Source organism: Hoplias malabaricus, chromosome 10 (genome assembly GCF_029633855.1).
Source record: "Hoplias malabaricus isolate fHopMal1 chromosome 10, fHopMal1.hap1, whole genome shotgun sequence".
NCBI classification, from domain to species: Eukaryota; Metazoa; Chordata; class Actinopteri; order Characiformes; family Erythrinidae; genus Hoplias; species Hoplias malabaricus.
Window position 1 is genome coordinate 22,906,821 of NC_089809.1, and position 20,670 is coordinate 22,927,490.

Genomic DNA, 20,670 nt, shown 5'->3' on the forward strand with positions numbered 1-20,670 from the left:
GGTATGGTTTGCACTCTGAAGAGGCAGTAGGGGAATGGACTGGCTTTACGTGGACCTATCAGTAATCTTTATACATTATAAGGATGGGAGACACATTGAAACAGTAAAATTGGTTGGTTTTATGACATATGACAACCAATCTACATATTCAAAAACAAAATGAATACTCATTTAATCTCTTTCACTCAACGCAGAATGATGATGTATAGGCCTGAGGCAGTGCTTAAGCAATATTTTTATTTTTTTTTTTCCCCAGCTGGCACTGACCCTCTTTGTAGACATAAACTATGTCTTGCTCAAATCCATGGCTCATCAGGGAGTTATTCTCCTGCAGTGCATCTCCCTCACCCATTACCTCAGATATGGACAATTTCACACAGCCAGTCCACCTACAGACATATGTTTTTGAACTGTGGGTGGGAAACCAGAGCAACTGGAAGAAACCCACACAGACACTGGGAGAACACACCAAACTTCTCACAGTGACCTAAGGGGAGCTTCCAACACAGGACACTGATACACAGGAAGTGTGAGAGAGCAACATGGCATGTATCACCACTGTGTTATACTAGTGCTGCAGTATACACTCACTGAGCACTTTATTAGGAACACTGTATTAATATTGTATGACTTTAATATTTTGGGACATCACCCACAAAATTAATTAATTAATTCATTCATTATCTGTAACCGCTTATCCAGTTCAGGGTCGCGGTGGGTCCAGAGCCTACCTGGAATCATTGGGCGCAAGGTGGGAATACACCCTGGAGGGGGCGCCAGTCCTTCACAAGGAAATACACACTCACACCTACGGACACTTTGGAGTCGCCAATCCACCTACCAGCGTGTGTTTGTGGACTGTGGGAGGAAACCGGAGCACTCGGAGGAAGCCCATGCAGACACAGGCAGAACACACCAAACTCCTCACAGACAGTCACCCGGAGCGGGAATCAAACCCACAACCTCCGGGTCCCTGGAGCTGTGTGTCTGCTGCGAAACCGTGCCACACCACCCACAAAATTGTTAAAGAAAAAATATTTTTTTCGATGTACTTTCATGCTGTGAATCTCTCATTGTACCACATCTAAAAAGTGTTCCATCTGATTCAGAACCAGTGACTGTAAAAGCCACTGAAGGACACTGAAATCACTCTCATGGTTATAAACTCAGTTTGAGATGACTTTCTTTGCAACGTGCTACTAAACAGCCATTAGAAGGGAGCTGCATGGTCAGCAACAATATACAAATAAACTGTGGCATTCAAGAGATGATGACTGATGGCCCAAACTGCCAAGAAAACATTCCCCATTACACCACTTCCACCAGCCTGGAATGTTGGTGCCAGATTATGACCCTACCATCAATGTGCCTCAGTAGAATTCAAGATTTAAGATACAGTTTTCCAGTCTGGTAAACATGTGCCCACTGCAGCCTCAGCTTTCTGTTCTTGTTTGACAGAAGTGGAACCTGAAGTGGTCTTCCACTGCTGTAGCACATCCGTGTCAAAGTTTGATGTGTTAAACATCCTGAGATTTTTTCTGCTCACCAAAGGCCAGATTGCGTGCACCAGTCTGGCCACTCTCCACTGACCTCTCTCATCAACAAGGTGTTTACATCCAGAGAACTGCCTGCCTTTTTCTTTATTGTACCATTCTGAGTGAACTCTAGAAATGGCAGGAAAAAAAAACTCAGTTACAGAAACACTCAGTACAGACTGTCTGGTACCAGTGATCATGCCAAGGTCCGAACCACAGAGATCATATTCTCATAGTCGATGTGAACATTTCTCTGGTACTCTTAACTAGCATCTGAAGGATTTCTATGTTTGCACTGCTGCCAGCAATAGTGGTCAGATGAACAATTCATAATATGTAAAGTATGTCTATACAATGAATTCATTCATTCATTTTGCGCCACCATGCCGTCATTTCTATATAATATGGTAATCTAAGGCCTGTCAGTATGGGTCCATGTGGTAGCCCAATTTTACAGTTACCAATCCAAAACTTGACAAAGTCCTTTGCCAAGTATGAAACAGACCTATGATTCTTATTAAAAAAACTACATACTTTTCCTTTATATTGTACTTATATGTTCTATGTGTTTTAATGGAGTGTTTTTTTTCTGGCTTTTTTCTTAAATGGTTTAACAAGTTTTGATGGCTGTATAAGACACTGCATTATGTTTTGATTGCTCTAAGCACATTAGAATATAATCCAAGCAAAAATCATCTATTGCTAGTTTGTACAAATCCAAACAACTGTTCTTTTTGTAAATATATTATGTGTTTATGTATTGTTAGGGGATGAATACAAACTAATCCTCACAATAATGTTCCATATTTAGTATAATGAAATTTAGTATAAGAGTTACTGCAGCAAAGGGTGAACAAATTCTCTAATAGATCTGATTCAAAAGATCAGGTACAGACCTCTGGAGATTCAGCTTATTATCATCCCAGTGCCTAAGGGGAAACACCCATATAAACATAAACAATCAAAAATCACTTCAAAGTGCAACAGTGTAAATATATTCTTATTAAATTATTCAATTACTCTCACAGCTAGCGTGTCAGGTCTCCCGCACGCTGGGGCACTGTGTCTCTGATTTGATATTAGCTGCTATACAAATGTGTAAACAAAAGGGGAATTATAAATAGGCTAAGAGATCTTTTAAATTTTTTATCTACATGAATCCCTCTGGGCTGTTTAGGTGCGGTGATGTTGCTTGATTGTCCAGAAGACTTGGAATTTGCCAACAAATCTGACCACAATCAATTATTTACTACATAAAAAAAGCTGTGAGGGAGTTCTGTGGTACACCGCTATACCCCAGGTTTCTTGAAAAGAGCTGAATCAAAATTGCATTTATTCCAAGGTTACAGTGCTTGTGCATCATTCGGCTGTTTGCCTGTTCCCAAAGAGCCCAGGAAAAACTAAGACGGGCCCTTATTTTCGAACTAGGAACTGCTTAACTGTGAATCACCCTTCTTAATGCAACTCCTCCAAGCCTGACACAGGATGCTAAGCCTTTAATTTGTTTACTTACGTAAGATTCTAAAGGGGCGGTGCTGGTGGGGGGTACATCAAACTTGACTTTAATTCCATCTAATATATGGAAACGACTGATATATGAGAACAGTACAGGGTCTCTATAAGTATCCACTTACATAAAAACCTCCTACATCATTGTGAAAAACTGAGCCACAGTTCCTTGGGGTTCATTTTGGCTGAGAGAGCTTTTCAAATTGCTATATTAAAACGCTGCAAGCAGCAATAAAAGGTTGTGTTTGTTTTGTCTTCTATTTTTAATATTGTGTGCTACAGAGACTCTCTCTGCATCCAGCACTTGCTGAATACAAACACAAGGCTGTACATCCATAAAGCACCTTCCAAGAAGGTCCACATCTTATGTTGTTTTATTGATGGTCAATAGCAGCAGGTAGATGATCCGAAAATGGTGCAAATGCCAATATCTTGGTTTTCAGGAGCCACTAGTAATGCTTCACTTTCCTCCAGTGCCTTTCCCCATAACCTTTCCATTCACCTGCAGTGTGTCACTGAGGTGATAGATGATCACACACCTATGGAATGGTAAAGCCTGAGCCAGGCCGAAACCTTCATAATGGTGACCTTTTCCAGACAGCGCAGACGCTGGAACCAATAATGATGAAACATACTCCGAATGTGCGCTTTACCAAACAAAAGGATGTTTATCTATAAAAACACACAGCCTGTATGCATTTTTTCCTTCTGGTTAAATCAATTGCGTTCCTGATTGTCCTCCAGACATTGTGAATCAAAGCAAACCAGCCTGATACTCACTTCCTTTCCACTTGTGTAAATTGAGGTCTGCAAGGGGCTGGAGATGGGGAGCTGCAGGAGAACGTGGTGAGGTTAATTTTTGATGGACCGTGATGAGGCTAACCTTTATGCTGTCCCTCAGGTTACACTGCCTCGCCTTCAAAATCTCACAGTAGTTGCTCTCTCTCTTCTGCAGGGAGTGCCTCCATTTCTCTGCATCTTGAAGCTCAGCTGGGGATCAATGAAGTCCATATACCTAGAGACAGCAGTTTTGACGAAGTATCGATACCCAGCTGAAAAATTTATAAACGAAAAAACTGAAAAATGCACAAGTTTGTGCTGGTATGTTTCTGAATTAATCAGAAGCAACCAGCATACACATCTGGTTAAATTCAGTTGCACTCGAATCTGAGACATGAAAAAAACTACATGCTTCATACTCCATGTAGGGCTTGTCTGAATAATTTCATTAAATGTATCACCAAAGATTATTAGACAGAACAGTTATTGTCATTATATGGAAAATGTTAATATCCTATTAATGTTAATACCCTAACATATCCCTTTTTTTCCAGCTGAATACATCAATTATTTATGCCTCAGAACACAACAAACAGAACTATTTTCCATATGGCAATTGAATCTAAAAGGAAGACATTAAAAATTAAATTACATGTGGGAATATTACAAGATACCAAATGATCAGAAAACTGAGGCTGGTATACCATGGAGATGCAAGAATTTTGATGAATCATCTTTAAAACAAATGATACTTCACCAAGTTCCATCATGACCCTTCGGACTCAGCTGTTAAGTAATCACGTCAGGTGGGAAAAAATTAGCTCTCCACAGTTTTACTTTTGTAATTAAAGAGTTTTAGAGTTTTTCCAGCTAAAAACCTGACAGCACAAACATGTAAACAGATACATTTGCTGGCACTAATCACAAAATCAAAAAATTTTAGCGGTTTGCACCAGAGGCAGAGACTGCAGGAGAGAACCCTTAAATATGGAGTAAGCTAGTGATAGGTAAATTTGTGGAAAAAATTTGTGGAAAAAATTAGGTTTGTACTCAACCTAAATAAATAAATGCAGCTGTCTACCTCATTCCAAAGGTAAAGTTTTGGATTAGTTCATGTGTTTTATTTGTGCAGATACTCTACAATCTGAGCCCAAAGTGTTACTCAGCAGACACATTAAATGTATTGTTATTACAGTTTAATTCAAGATAAACACCTGAGCTGTAGGAAGCTTAGATTTTTTTCATTGCGCCTGTTTATGGGGGGCACCTCCTGTTACCACAGAAAAAGAAAAATGCAATATTTGTGTTTTTGAAACGAGGGGGAAATGTATCAAATTAATAGTAATATAATTGAAAAATTAAAAGGTTAAGTAAACCCAGCTCACTCACGTGTGGCTTTGCTTTGGCTGTACGGGGCTTCAGTTTCAACGGACTACCATATCAACCAATCAGAGCACAGAGCCATATATCCAATCAAATGACTGTTGCTAGAGGATTAAAAAAACTTTTTAACGGTTGAGCACGTCTTTCGGCGCGTGGTGAAACACCCGCGAACGCAAAACAAAAGGTGGGCCCTATGTTTAAAACCTAATGATTGAAAAAAGAAGTAGCTGTGAAAAATGAAATGCTGGGATAATATAATTAATATTATATTTGCACAAAGACAAAATCATCTAAACATTTCCATTGTTTTCTCGGTAAAGTTTATTACTCTTGTGTGTAACGTTACGTTGTTTTGAATATTCTGGTTCTGGTCATTGTTTAACTGTGACTAAATACACCCATCCGCCAAATTAAACTAACGTACTCCATTTACGGAAAAAAAAACACCGACTGTCCACTACTGTACCGTATTAGACACACCTATGCTACTTTTTGTCCATCTTTTAGATATAGACAGAAGGCAGAGATAGAGAACTCGTCTGTTGCACCGTTTTTGTTGGTCATTCTCAAATGTGGTCACAGGCCGCTGTTGACTGGATATTTGTGGACTATTCCCAGACACTAAGGGTTAAAGCGTATACACTCGTATTAGCAAAACACATAGTAATACACCACCACCAAGTTAGTTTCGCGTCAGCGCTGATCCACCACCTGCTCTGTGGCGGTCGTAACAAGGGACTGACAAAGTTTGCAGAGCAACATTTGGACTACAGTCTATAAACGTAGAACTCTAAAAGTCCATGTATATGGTCAATGGGATGAAAGTAATTTTTTGCCTAGCTTTTGGAGATTTATTGGGCTCTATTTCATATTATTTGTTGATTGTGGCTGGCTCTGGTGATTGTTTAGTTAGTTTTGTTCTGTTTATCTCGCTGTTGATGTGCTTGATGATGTTTTTGTGGTGTGTGCCTCACTGACGTGTCTCACACCCACCAGTAATTTCAGATTTTGTTAGAATGTAAGAAACTGTAGAAATGTAAGAAATAGTTGTTGAAAATAATAAAGTTAAGTTGGTCAGATTAGTAGATGACCACAATCAGCGACCGTGATTCCACCACAGTGCACCAGCAGGCAGGGAACATGAAGGCCAGAATAGGCCACAACATGTCTGCACCTGCTTAAAAATGTAACTTTTTTTAAGCTTTTAAGCTTTGACATTTTAATAAAGGATTTTTAAATTTCCTTAGAGACAGAGTGCCTGGGGTTTGTTGTTGTTGTGGGAGTTATTGTTTATATTTTTTGGGGATATACATGGATTATTATGCCCCCTGTTCCTTGTGTGAAACCATTTCTTTGTAATTTCATCACCCATGCCTAAGGAGCATCTGACATTTCTTGCATGTTTTGACCCCCTGCAGTGCTTCTTTATGTATGTTCATTCAAAAAGAATAATTTCCATACTTTATTACAGTGAATGCATATCTTCAACTTTTTATTCCCTGATCACAACCATTTAAATATTCCGTTACATAATGTTTCTAAGCAAAAAATAAAGCTTATTGTTATATTATTATAATTATAGTTCAAGTTCAAGATGTATACAGTGTTTACAGTACACAGTGAAACGAAATAGCGTTCCTCCAGGACCAAGGTGCTACATAAAACAATACGCAACATTAAAGTGCAACTAGTGCAAAGGAGGGAGAGAGACACTGCAATTTAAGGTGTATTTGTGCTGTAAACGGTAACCATCATTATCTGTAACCGCTTATGCAGTTCAGGGTCGCGGTGGGTACAGAAACTACCTGGAATCATTGGGCGCAAGGCAGGAATACACCCTGGAGGGGGCGCCAGTCCTTCACAGCGCAACACACATTCACTTACACACTCACACTTACGGACACTTTTGAGTCGCCAGTCCACCTACCAACATGTGTTTTTGGAATGTGGGAGGAACCCGGAGCACCTGGAGGAAACCTAAGCAGACACGGGGAGAACACACCAACTCCTCACAGTCACCCGGAGCGGGGCTTGAACCCAAAACCTCCAAGTCTCTGTAGCTGTGTGACTGCGACACTACCTGCTGCGCCACCTTATAATAATAATAATAATAATAATAATAATAATAATAATTATTATTATTATTATTATTATTATTATTATTATTATATCATATACATTTTTTTTAAAGAAATGATTTTGTCTGTTGCGTATAGGTCTGGCAGCTTGTTACTTAATCAGCAGACAAGGATGGGAATGTAGCCTCAATTTAAAACCTGAGATCCATGAATAATAAATTAAGAATAAAGTAATGGTGCAACTCTGTGATGGAAAAATGGCATCAGTTTTCTTTTCTAATCATGCGGTTGAAACTTTTTTTTGAGGGTAGTAATAATCTGGATAAAAATGAAATTTTATGTAATATATCAGGCAGACACCTCATTTGCTTAGCATCTGTTTATACAGGGTACAGAAATCTTTTTTGATTGAATAAAATGATGGCCCTTTCCAGATGCCCTATCACTTCAGCTGCTGTACTTATCGAATGAAATATGACTTAAATGACACGTCACTGATATTTTAACCCACAGATGTCAAGTGTAGATAACCTGTGGTGTAAAGATGTGAGTGATGGCGGGAAAAGAGATGAATGTGTTTGTGTTTACGGCTGACTCTCCCATCGATTGTGGGTGATCTGATAAGAATGTGGCTGTTAACCTCGAGCCCAGGCAGAATTTATCTGTTTTAGCGTCTCACTGCTGCTCTGCCCCCTATGCTCCTGCAGACATCACAAGGACAATGCCTTTCCTAATGTTCTGGGATCAAGCAGAGGTGTTCTGTTATAACGGATAAGGTGTATATATAGGTAGGAGGGGTGCTGGTCCTGTGTCAGTACACAGCGACATACTGCAGCTCAGCCCTTCCATCTGTACTGCAGTATCTCTGAACTGACCAGAGATACGTTCCTGCTGAGCTTTCCTAACACCAATCTGCTTCATTTCTCTATGTCACTGCCCTGCACTGAGAGGCCACCACCGCGGAAGAAAAAGATGATTCTGTGTGGTGGATTGTGTAGGTTTACAAAAAGTAGTTTTCCTCTATTTTTTGTGCTGGTCAGAGTAGAGAGATCATCCAGTATTTCCCTTGTCAGTTTACATTAATCAAACATTGTAGAGAATATTTGGACTGTTTTTACACATTATTGATGATAGCTGCAAGAACAGAAAATTTGAGTGACTAACTTTACATATTGAATAAGTCTTTCTAAATCAAACCAATCTTTGCTCTGCATCTATCTCTTATCTTCTCTAATCCTCCTGCCTGCTCAAATGGAGAATGACAGTTTATTTTTATTATTATGATGGTAGTTTTGAAATTTTTTGTATATGTTTTTGCCTCAACTTGAAAACAAGAAACCTACTAAGGGTACATCGGAAAATAGAATAAACTGTACGTGAATTAATCCAATCTTCTTCATCTGTTTACTGCAAGAAAACACATTCCAGTGTTGTGAGCTACTGACTAAAATTCTCATTTTCTGTTTAATATATTTATTTGCCAATCTGGAACTAAAATGTCAGACAGGTGTATAATATATATATATATATATATATATATATATATATATATATATATATAAAACAGAAATATGAGAGAGGATCATAGGTCTTTTCTAAATATTACATATTGAACATATACAGTAGACACTTCCCACCACCTCAGTTCAATGAGAGTCCTGCTGTTTCTGTGATTTGATCATATGAACAATCCATTTGCTTTATATTGCGTTACACCAGGGTTAATAAATATTTAGTTTAAATGAAATAAAACTACCTTAATGGGGACATATAAAATCAATTTATTCCACAAGTTAATACAAGTCCCTGGGGTCTTAATTAGCCATGTGTGACATTCTTGGGTCCAAAAACTACAAAGATCAGACACCACAGAACGTCCCCCCCTCTTTTCCAGGCTTTGGTGTGTTCCTTTAAATGAGGAGCAGCAACAGTTACATTTAGTACTCATTTCTCGGTGCTTCTTGTCTATGTTTAGTTCAGTTTAACCTCATCTTTGTGCTATTGCACAAATGTGGATTCAGTGCTGTGATTGGAGGGACTTAAATGTGGTCACTACATTCAAGTAAATAGCAGTAAAATATCAGGAGAGCTCCATGTTTTCTGAGTTAGGCAGCCAACAAAAAACTGATTGGGTGGTCTTTTTTCTTAGTATCTGGGTTGGTAGGAGTTCCAGAATTTCCCCAAATTAAGTTCTAATGCACTGAAAAAACGAACATTTTTAAATATCTTTCCTTGTAAGTACTGAAAAATAGCAGGGGTCACAAGGTGGACAAAAATGGACAGGACATCAAGCCAAGAAATATAATTTGTCATACCATGATTTTTTTCAGATGAGAGCATCTCATCTTATTTATTTATTTTTTTAAATAATTTTCTTCTGTTTCTGAGAACAAAGATATGGCAAGGGGTTATAACTAAACCTTGAGAGACCCTAGCTGCTTTTCCGCTATCCTACTAAATCCAGGCAAGGCTGTGTGTGCCAGGGCTATGTGCAGTTGGGATTTTGGCAGGGCTTAGAGGATACCTCCTCTGCACATACAATGTAGAAACTGCAGTTTAAAGCACTCTGAGCCCACACTGCTTCCACAGTCATGTCTTCTTCCCACAGTGCATCCTGGTGCCATCACTCCCCCAGGTAAACAGTGCCTTTATGTATCTGGCCACCCACTTCGATTGCTCCAAGGTCTAGTTCTGAGGCCTGTGTTGAGCAATACACAGCTGCGCGTGATGCATGTGTTGTGAAATTGTTTACATTTATGTGAGTTGTGACACAATCACCTTTCTGTTGAGTGAAATTAGACAGTATGTTCTTCACAGCCCTTGTGCATAGATGAGTTTGTGTTGCCCTGTGCATCTGTGCCAGATCAAGGTTAGCCATCCCTTGTACCCCTGTCAGTAACCTCACCATAGCTGACTAAGTGCAGCATACAAGCCTCACCCTATATGGCAAAATCTTCTCTTCATATTCCTTTAACACTTTTTAAAATTGCTCAGGTCTTTATAGCTGCCAATTTCTGTCACATCCAATCTTCTGACTAAGGCAGCCATATTAAAAAGCACATTATATAATCAATACTACTTCCTTTCTTATGTAAATGTTCTTAATGTTTTGGAACATTGCTGTGATGATATGGCAGATTACAATATAATTTACCTACTGTGTGGTCGACCGGTGATTAGAGAAAAAAAATTCAATCCACTCATGTCTTGTATTTGCACATGTATATTGAGTTAGGCAAAAATAATGTTCAGTTATTGCTACATAAACAATATAGGTGTAGGTTTAACAATATAGGTTTAAATTATAAAATGAGGTTCTGACAAACGATATATAAAAAGTCAGGGTTGTCATACTTTTGTGAATAAAAAAAGTCTGCTTTTACACTGATTGCTGTTCCTTTTAAAAATGTGGTTTTCTTGGTGATGCAATTCAGTCCAGTGCTGCCTGCCAGCGACATATCCTCTGTTGAATGGGCGACACTGAATGATTTTATTGCTTTCGGTGTGCACGCACAGTAGGATTGAATAATTGACAAAGGCAAATTGTGATGGTCTTATTTTTTCGGTCAGAGTGTCTTTAAAGTGGCTGGTCTTGTGAGCTGTCCCTGACCGTGGATAGTATCTAAGAATGATTGTCTAAGGATGGGCAACTGGTGAAGCTGTCACAAGATTACAGGCCTCTATATATTCCATTAACTCCATTAAAAATATTTTAAAATCGGTAACTGAATAAATCTTGGCAATAGTAAATTACTCTTTACAGCTTGAGGTATTCCTTGCTGATTTTAAACAGCTTTAATTAAACTTTTAATAAAGAATGGGAACCTAATATCTTGTAACGCTCAGCAGTTTAGACCAATTACATATATCCCATTTTAAGTAAAGTATTAGAGAAAAAATATTTATTTAGTATTTTTGTAATTCTAACACAAAATAAGAGATTAAAGCCAATCAGATTTTAGGACAAATCAGCACAGAGACTGCCCTCCTAAAAGTACTAAAAGATATAAGTTCTGGGGACTTGAACCCACAACCTTCAGGTCCCTGGAGCTGTGTGACTGCGACACTACCTGCTGCTTCACCGTGGGAAGAAATAGTGATTGTGTGTAGAAGTGCTGAGAGCAAGTCCTGTGACTGTAGAACTGTTCCAGTGGAAGCCTTTCCCTCAATTGCAGCCTTTCTGAAATGTATCCCACGCTTTGTACATGTTGTTGTCATGTGACTTGGAGGGCCACTGTTGTGGGGCACCATCATGCCAGTCAGTCACGGATGTGTCCCATGGATTGTCCTAATTATCTTACACCAGGTCCAGCTAATTGTTTTTCATATTGGTACCAATATTCCATACAAATATTGTGTCAGGTCATCCCTAGTTCTGGTGCTACTTAACCTGGGTGCTGCCTTCAACACTTTTTGAGCTAGTTTTCCTCATAACTCTCCTATGCTTTGTAACTATAGATGACCTCTTCTCCAAACACTGAGGGTCCCAGTGGGGTACTGCAAGTATCAATTTTAGGACCATTATTATTTAATCTATAAAGGTTATTCCTGGGTAGTGTCATCAGCAATAACTACATCTCTTTTCACAGCTATGCTCATGTCACACAACTCTATGCTGCTTTATTTTTTATGGATTTTCTGAGTCACATATTGGCTTTTAGATCCTTCCAACAAAACAGCTACTGCTTTTACAGATTTTAACTTACTCCAGCCTATATTCCACTGTAATGAAATAATCAGCATTATTTACTTCCTACAACATTATTTAAGTCAGAGCTTTTAACTTGTAACTTTTAACTTGTTGTAGCTGAGCAGATTTTAAGTATTATCCACACATCATAAACATTAAAAATGTAACTGACGGAGATGTCTTTGAAACAAAGGCAAATAGCACATTGATTTTTCATGTGCTCAGTTGAACAGCTTGTACAGCATTATATTAAATGTGACATTAAAAAAAGATTGGTACAGTTGTTGTTTGTCCTCTGAGATGTTTGTTATGAAGTTATTAAACTGATATTTTGCCTAAAGCTACATAGAGGGAGTTTATCTTTATAGGCTGTCAGAACCCCACTTAGGTGTGTGTTCCTAATAAATCACACTTAGAGTTAAAATCCACTTGACTTGACATCAGAGAGCTAGAAACCTCTGCTCACTGGACGCACGTGAGTAATGTGGCTGCATGGCCTTTTGAAAAGTCCTGTTAATTTCATGCTTATTTGAACATCACATGCAATAAAAGGCTTATGCACATTACCAAGCATGTGTACCACAAAGTGAATGGCCATTTTTTCTGAAGGACAAATGAGGGTGTTCGCCAGGGCTTTATGTAAACAAGAATTTGTGTTTTACATTTCATGCTTGTTAAACTTGTTTACATTTTAAGCACATAAGTAGGCACTATCAAGGACCCACCATGTGGTGTATTTAAGGTCTTGGTGAGTTATCTTACTCAGACTGCAGTCCTTTCAGCTTGGAGTGCGGTGATGTAATTTCTTATAAACAGAACAAAGATTCATGACGGAAGACACTTTAGCCTGTTGTTTTATTATGCATATGTCTGTTTTTTCCTGTGTGTTTTAACCCTGAGCTATAGCAAAATATTTGAAAATGGCAGACAGAAGAACTGGTTGTTACATACCATGACCCTGCCTCAGTAATGCTGCTAACATTGACAAGTGTTGGATGGTTCAACTGAACTGTTGTTTCCCCCCGCCCACCTTATATTTCCTATTGTGCAAGTTAAGATGTGCTTTATGGACAAATACAAAAAGCATACTCAGAAGGGAAAGCAAGGTGGCACTATGGATAGTGTCACGTCCACACAGCTTCAGGCTCCTGGACTTGTGGGTTCAATCCTCGCGTCAGTGTCTGTGAGTGGTTTGTGTTCTAGCTTTGTCACATGGGCTTTCTTCCACAAGCACAGGATGAACCAAGTACATAAGATACTGAATGAATTTTTAGTTAACCGTTGTAAATGGAACCATATCTTAACGAAATGCTACATGATGGTGTCCATTTGTTATTTGATGTCTGGAACTCAAGTTGTACAGCTGTGAGAAATGGACTGTTACTTTAAATGTAATGTGCTGAACAATTCTCATACAGCTGTTTGAGGTTATATTTTGTGAGATGGTAACACCTGAATATAATTACAGCACAATTACAGGTGGAATAGTTGGTGAGTTTATAATTAGGGCTAGTCATTTTTGAATGAGACCTCTTGTTTGTTGTTTAAAATGGAGCAAAATGACTAAACCAGCATTTATACAGCCACACCAAATGGCATGCGTTTACAAGAGCGTCAGCATTCACTACATTAGCCCATTAATCCCCAGGAGCTCCAGTGCTGTGCCAGTCTCACCTGTCCTTCCTGGTTTAACCTAACTTGCCCGGTTTTGAGGGTCCTTGGGGAGAAACATCAAGACCGGCAGGTGAGATTGGGCACCACACCATAGCTATCACTGTGCTGTGTTCTCCTGATACACAACAAACCCACTTTACATGCTGGGCTGGTGAGGCTGTGTCTGGGAGACTCTTGCTAACTTTGATTGACGCTGTATGTGATTTATAAATACAGGCTATAAAATGCTGGAGCTCATTTAAGCTTCCAGCCCAGACAGCTGGTAGTTTTGATCAGGCAAAAATCAAAACAACAGGAAAGGAAGCACATGGTGTAGATGTCAAATAGTGATGCGAACACTTGTAGACAGTTTTCCAAGTAGCTGGTTTATTAGCTACACTGGCCATGTAAAGCAAGGCCTTGTTACCATTAAAGTTACCATTTGTTTTCTTAAAACCATTTCTATTAGAAACATTCCAGACCACTGTGGTTGAGTAACTTAATGTGTAACTGGAATAAAGTAACTGAAGCAGCAGTACATGTTCCTTTTTGCCTTTGAGAGGGAAATACAATTTGAGTTGAACTTTTAATCACCACTTTCCTTGTATTATTTTATTTGTGCTGTGTTTTTGAAAAACACATAATGTAAAAACTATTAAACAAAAAACTTGTGCTGTCTGATTTAGTTTTTTCTTTTTTACTTTGCAGTTGTACCTTTCCAATTTTCAATATAATGTTCTTTTTTCTATTACAGTCAAAGAGTATTGTGTTTTGATGACCATCATTGGGCTGACATCACACTCATTGTCTTCATTCAGCAATGAATTCAGCAGGCCAATTACTACTCTACTGAGTTGTGTGTTAGGTTAATGCCTACCTCACTTTTGGCTACAGACTCTTTCCATTCAATATGAAGCAAACGATCAAAGCATATTTATTATGCCTATTACGGCTGAGTAGCAATTTAAAAGCCTAGAATAACCTTATCATAAACACAAATATAAAACCTCTGTAGCTTTATGAGTTTGTTCATTATTATTTTCTGCAACAAAATCTCAATAAGGTTCTTCCTGTTTTGTTGATTGATTGAGTGGCAAGCATGAGCATTACTTGTCATCTCCATTAATCTTACAGCTTTGTAGTACGACTACATGAAAACACAAACAACAATAATGACATGCAATTTATTATAAATAGTAAAAGTATTATGATGAGCAAACTATCATGTTTTTCTTGGCTTGCAATATCCAAAAAAGCAATTGAACACATAGAAAACCTAATCCTAATTTCTTTTTAAGTAAAATAGTTATGTATTATGCAAATGCCTCTAATTTCCCTTTAGCTGTACATAGAAAGTATAGATGTTGTTTATGTATATTTCTGTCTTAAAGGTGTAGTAACAAAATCAGAGTTTGGTGGTAAGTGATATGGGTAGGGTGGAAAATAAAATTACATTTTTTTGTATTACATATTTTTAGTATACATTTAAAAAAAGGGAGGAAGTTGATGTAATGGGGGAAAATAACACGCAGGAAATTGTAGGATGTATGCCTGTAAATATAAAGGCAGTTGCTCAGAGAGTGCAGAAAACATCTTTGAGCAGTGTTGAGCTACACTGTGCAGTGCTGAGTTTGGCAGGGCTGTGTGATGCAATGCTCTTTTGAAGGATTTTGTTGTGTAACGTATGCTGTTCTGTGCTGTGTGAATAATCCTTTGCTTGTAGGTGGGAAGCCACCTCTAGTGTAAGAGTTGCACCTGTGCCTGAGCCCTTCTGCGGTGCCTGTATGTGTCTTAAATGAGTTTGACCCAAAGCTAATGAGGCCGACCCTCATGCTTTAGTCCCATGTTTACATGTTTAATTACAGCTGGCAAACTGCAAGCTTAAGCAGATTTAGTCATTTAAGCTCATTAGGTTTTCAAAAGGAAAGGAAGTGGAATAACATCATATGTGGAATAGCAGAACTGCTCAAGCATCACTGAAATATCCTCTTATTACATGTTTGCAGGGTGTTTTTGGTGCTCTTTAGAGAATAATGTAATGCTGAATCACACATTTTTCCCCTTTGCTTCTGTTTGCAGTCCGAATTGCTTTTGAAACACACATTGAAAAAGCTGCTGACCAGAGGCAGGACAGGCTGTTACAGTTATGATGAGGATAGTAAGGGATTCGAACATGCTTTAATCTACAGCTATGCTTCTCAGTTCTCTAATGAAAGTGCCTCTCTGTCTGTAATACATAATTGGCTGAAATTGACAATCTGTCATGCAGTAGATGGCAAAGCGCCTTATGTAAGAAGATAGTTAGCTGTGGGGGGAAAAGCTTCCATTTGTGTTTCAGAAGATAATTAGAGGATGCATGCATAAAGCCCAGTATGTTTTAGTCTTTACTGTGTTTCACAAGGTTTGCCTGTATACAAGTTATATTTTATTCATGCTTAGATATGGTCAAGCTCATCAGTTGGCTGTGTTTAAGAGAAATGTCTTCGTATTTGCGAATTCATTATTTAGTTATTATCACCCGGTCTGTAATTGCAGTTTGTTCTCTTCTATAACTAATGGATTTCCGTTCCTGTACTCCACATCAGCAGCTGGAGCAGAGGATAAGTGACATATAGTTCAGCATGTTCTGTAACTAGAGAGAAGGGAGAGCAAGAGCTTTCATATTACACAGAAGGATAAAATGTTCGGGAGAGAGATTAAAAACTAAATAAGAAGCCGTGTAAAAATAAAGGGAAGATGCCGTGTGAAGGGAAATCAGAGAAACTTTGAGAGATGGAGAGAGAAGTGACAGAAAAAGAACTTCATTTGTTCTTTAGGGCACGATCAAGCTTGTGCTATTTCAGAACTCTTCATCTCCACCTGAGCTCCAAGCCCCTCTTCCACAGTCAGGCTGTTTTATTTTTTGTCTGCAGTTATCGTGTAGGGCAGACCTCCTCTTCAGCTCGCGGATGGAGGAAATCTGATTTTGAGAAGGCCATTTCTTTAACCCGAGACTCATTAAAAATGAGGGTGAACCTCCAGCTGACTTTTTCTGCCTTTCTCTTGCTCTGGCTCTTAAACCCTTCTCCTCAGGAAGAGTCAGGAATGAGATGCTGTGGATCTTTCTGCCCCCCGCATCAAAGAGAGGGATGAGAAGAATGTCCACCCTGGACAAAAAAAAAAGAAGCATGCAGCTCTTTGAAAGGTGATCAGGAGATAACCCTAGTGCTGCTGCAGCACAACAGATAACTTTAGTTTTCAAGCAGTCCCTTAGATGCACTCTTTACTTTTAAAAGTATTCTGACAGATTTGTTGCAGAGTTGTTTATTCACAAGCTCTCTGTTTCTTGTCATGTCTGGAAAGTCAGCCACTGTCCTTCAGTATTTATTGGCCCATCTGTACAGAACACTGAGGAGGAGTGACATTCAATTACAGTATGCTAATTTTGCCTCTCTTTTTATAATGGCTACACCATCCATTCAGTTAATTAACCAATTTAGACACGAGCTATCATAAACAGTTTGCAATCGTGGTTAATAATAGCTATAATTTAATAAAATATTAATAGCAATAAATTTAATGGGGTCAGTCATGCAAGAGGCCTAATCAAAATGAGATGGATGATGAACTTTAGAAAATAAACATACTGGATTTTATAATAGCTGGCAGTTTAATATAGCAGTTGCTACAGTTCCAATTTATGAACATGATATTTGCTAACAACTGACGAATTCTATGGTTCTCATTTTTGTTATTAATATTTTACTGCTGTATTTCAAGTGGATTGATTTTTACAGAGGGCCTGTAATGCAGCATTCCTAGAAGATAAAATATCTGTATGATTTCCCCAGATTTCCCCAAATCTAAACTTGACAAAGAGACAAAGAGAGGCTGGATAAAGTAAGAGGCCAAACTAAATTAAACATTGGTGAAGCTTTCCAGTGATGGAGGAACCTGAAACAAAAGTTGCTGTTTTTCTGTTAAAAATGTGATTATCTCAGTTGCGTTGTTTATGTTGGGATTTTTTCTCTCTTTGTTTATTTTCTCGAATTGTGTAGCTAACATAGCTGCAGTTATTGAAAATTTGTATTCTAGCTAGCAGCCTGCGGAGGCGTAGGTGGGTGGTCGAGGGAGAAAGAAAAACAGAGGGCGGAACGGGACATTTGTGCACCTGCATATTCTTGACATAATTGATATAATCAATATGCTCATTTAATGTATAGATATGTGTGATATATGCGCCTGTGCCATAAGCTCACGCTTACGTCACAATATTGCGATATGGCAAAAGTCTTATCGAATTTGAAAACATACCAGTATTATCATGAACGATGATATACCTTCCACCCCTAAATAATTTATTACATTATTTGAACACAGCAGTTGTCCTTCATAGTGTGATAAGTTCATGATAAATAAGTCAAAATAAATGGAATAAAATAAAATATTTTCTTATTTTTTTTAGAGAGAGAGAGAGAGAGTGATGCCATGTTGCCAATCATATCCTTCTCACATTGAACAGACACAGACACCCTCCTGTTCCAGTCTTACACCTGTCACTTTCACTAACCATGGAAAAACAGCGGGGGAACATACACATCCCACAGGATAATTGGACCCTAACTCTGTACATTTTTGTGACCTCTGCAACTATGGTTTATAATTGTTTAGGAAGTTCTGTAGGTATCAGAATTGGAATTAAAAGTTTGGTGAATTCCAAATACCACTTTTATTTTTGTTTCATATTGCTGTAATTGTACAGCTTCTCTTTTTACTACATGCTATGTTTTCACTTTCAGGCCATAGTGTAAAGTTAATCTCAGAAGTGGCAGATTATGGAAATGTATAGAATTCAGCTTCTTCATTTCACTTTGTCAAATGTCCCATCTAATGTCATGAATCAGTATTGAGTATATTCAGTCTTCAAACACACATGAACTGAATATGTGTGCTTTATCCAAAAACATTTTTAGATGGAGTTGCATTTGTGGACCAGGTTCAGACACTGCTATACTTTCTCACTTAGTGTCCACATTGTTTATGTATAAACTTAGTGTTATTATTATTTTTAAAGTATTAATTTAATTCTTAGAGTGTTGTGCAATAACTTCTAAGTATCAATATCATACAACAGTTTTGGCTGAGAGCTATGATTGGCTCTAAAGGAAGGTTTATTCTTTAAAAATGAAATATGACAGTGTAGTTTTATCTAAAAGAAAAAAAGAACTAAGTATTCTCCTTAACCTCGTATGCGAATATATGTATATAAAATAATCCAAGGAACTAAGGCTGAGAATACATAACAAACGAACCGAGAAAATGGATACAAATGGAAGAAAGCCCATCGGAAATGCAGTTTCTGTAATGATTATCTTAACGGTGTCTCCTCTGAGTTCAATTTAGCAGTTTCAATGGTAAAATAAAGTTTCATTGGTGTAAGGCAAGTGTGAGCTTCACAGCAATGAGCCTCTATTACATTAATCAGAATGTACAAGGTACCTCAAAGGCAGTTGGTTGTTATATATAGAGTTGATCTGTGCTACATTTGTTATTTGCCAGATGCTCTTGTCCATGTGTCAGTGTTAGTATAGTGCAGCTTTGTAGTCGTGTCCCAGGACTCTTATTTGCATAGCAAGATGTTCCTGCCCAAGCTGGGACTTGAACACTAGGTCACAATGTGAAGGGCACTGATGTTACCAAGTACATTCTAATCATCATATTATGTCCATTATGTGCTTATTGCACACCATACAGCAATCTGATTTCAGCCTGACTAGCCGGAAATGGATTTGATTATAAGCGTAAATACGTGTGATTAAAATCTCATCAGTTTTCAAACCACAAATCACACGAAATGACCAGGTGTAGATTGGGTCCTTTAACATCTTTTTTGAAACGGCTGCTAAATGTCCACAAAATGACAAAGTCATTGAATAATTGCCATTAGAGTGCCGAAGAGAGAGAATCTATTTCATACATTTTGTCATAAAATCTATCAATGAGTCTCTTCAAAACAAAAGCAGCTGCTCTTGTATTCAGTCTAAAAAAACAGGCAGCATTTTTTCAGGTCAAATGAGCAACAGTGCTGCTTAATTGGATTTAGTATGAATCTGAGTTTTTTTCACTTGTGGGTGTGTGTATGTGTTTGTTTTACCACCTTTTTTTAACTGTATTAAATTTCAGTTATACGCTGAAAAAATGGGTGCCGCCAGTCCTATGCTATTACAATTTGGGATGGACTCACTTAAGGCAGTCACATGTGCTAAAATTGACTTAATTTTAATGAGCTTGTGCTCCAAATGGCGAAGGTCAACCAGGGTAGCATGAACGTTTCTGAAACGGTAGCGTCTGAGTGCTCAATGGTCACACATTCAGCAGTGGTTTCTGCCCTTGGATTTTACACACAGATTTCCTGACTCCCTGAATCTTTTCATGATGAAATATAGATAGTAGTGCTGGGTGATATGAGTACAAATCAATATCATGATTAATGGTCCAATTTACTATGATTATGATTAATGAACGATTATTTTGTTTTTGTATTTTTTACCCTCAGTGTCAAGGCTTGTACTGTAAATATGTTCCAGTATTAAATATGGTATATTTTTCTAATGTTGCTGAGAGCTTTTTCTTCTCTTGTTTTTTGAGCACTGTAATCTTAATTTCTTTGATACCAGCTGCTTGAGTTGCTTGGTCGGCCTCTTGCATTTATGTTGCTTCCATGTTGCAGATAGTTGCAGAATCACGTGACTACAGCTTGATAGCATGGTTTTAAAGGGACAGTACATGAACACATAATGGGGACATAACAGAATAAAAATAATTGATATAATCGATAGGGATGCACTGATACCACTTTTCCCTTCCGATACAGATGCAGATATTTCATGTTCAATTATCTGCCGATACAGATTACCGATACAAACTCTATCTTAACTACTAGACAGATGCCTATAAATCCAGATATTTATATTGCTATACTTACAGATTTTATTTTGTTAAAGCAGGGTTCTGTGTCGCTAATAAGATATAATAAGCTTGAATGAACAACATTTACTTCTTT

General features: G+C 38.1%; 1 protein-coding gene and 1 long non-coding RNA gene across 3 annotated transcripts in view; one reads left to right on the forward strand and one right to left on the reverse strand.

Annotated features, from left to right (window-relative positions):
• Positions 1-5,909, reverse strand: part of LOC136708747 (soluble guanylate cyclase 88E-like) — a 53,352-nt gene extending 47,443 nt beyond the window's left edge. Inside the window, exons 1-3 of one of the 2 annotated variants that reach the window (XM_066683512.1) lie at positions 5,688-5,909; positions 5,214-5,311; positions 3,825-4,059 (exon numbers count right to left, since the gene is read on the reverse strand). The gene's annotated coding sequence lies outside the window, so the exon portion shown is untranslated. Of the gene's footprint in view, positions 1-3,824; positions 4,097-5,038; positions 5,095-5,213; positions 5,312-5,687 lie in introns of those variants that run through there. The other variant, XM_066683513.1, reaches the window with a different exon arrangement.
• LOC136708748 (uncharacterized) overlaps positions 5,371-20,670 on the forward strand; it is a 92,299-nt gene continuing 76,999 nt past the window's right edge. The window contains exon 1 of the long non-coding RNA XR_010804378.1: positions 5,371-5,391. This is a non-coding gene — a long non-coding RNA (uncharacterized lncRNA). The remainder of the gene's footprint in view (positions 5,392-20,670) is intronic.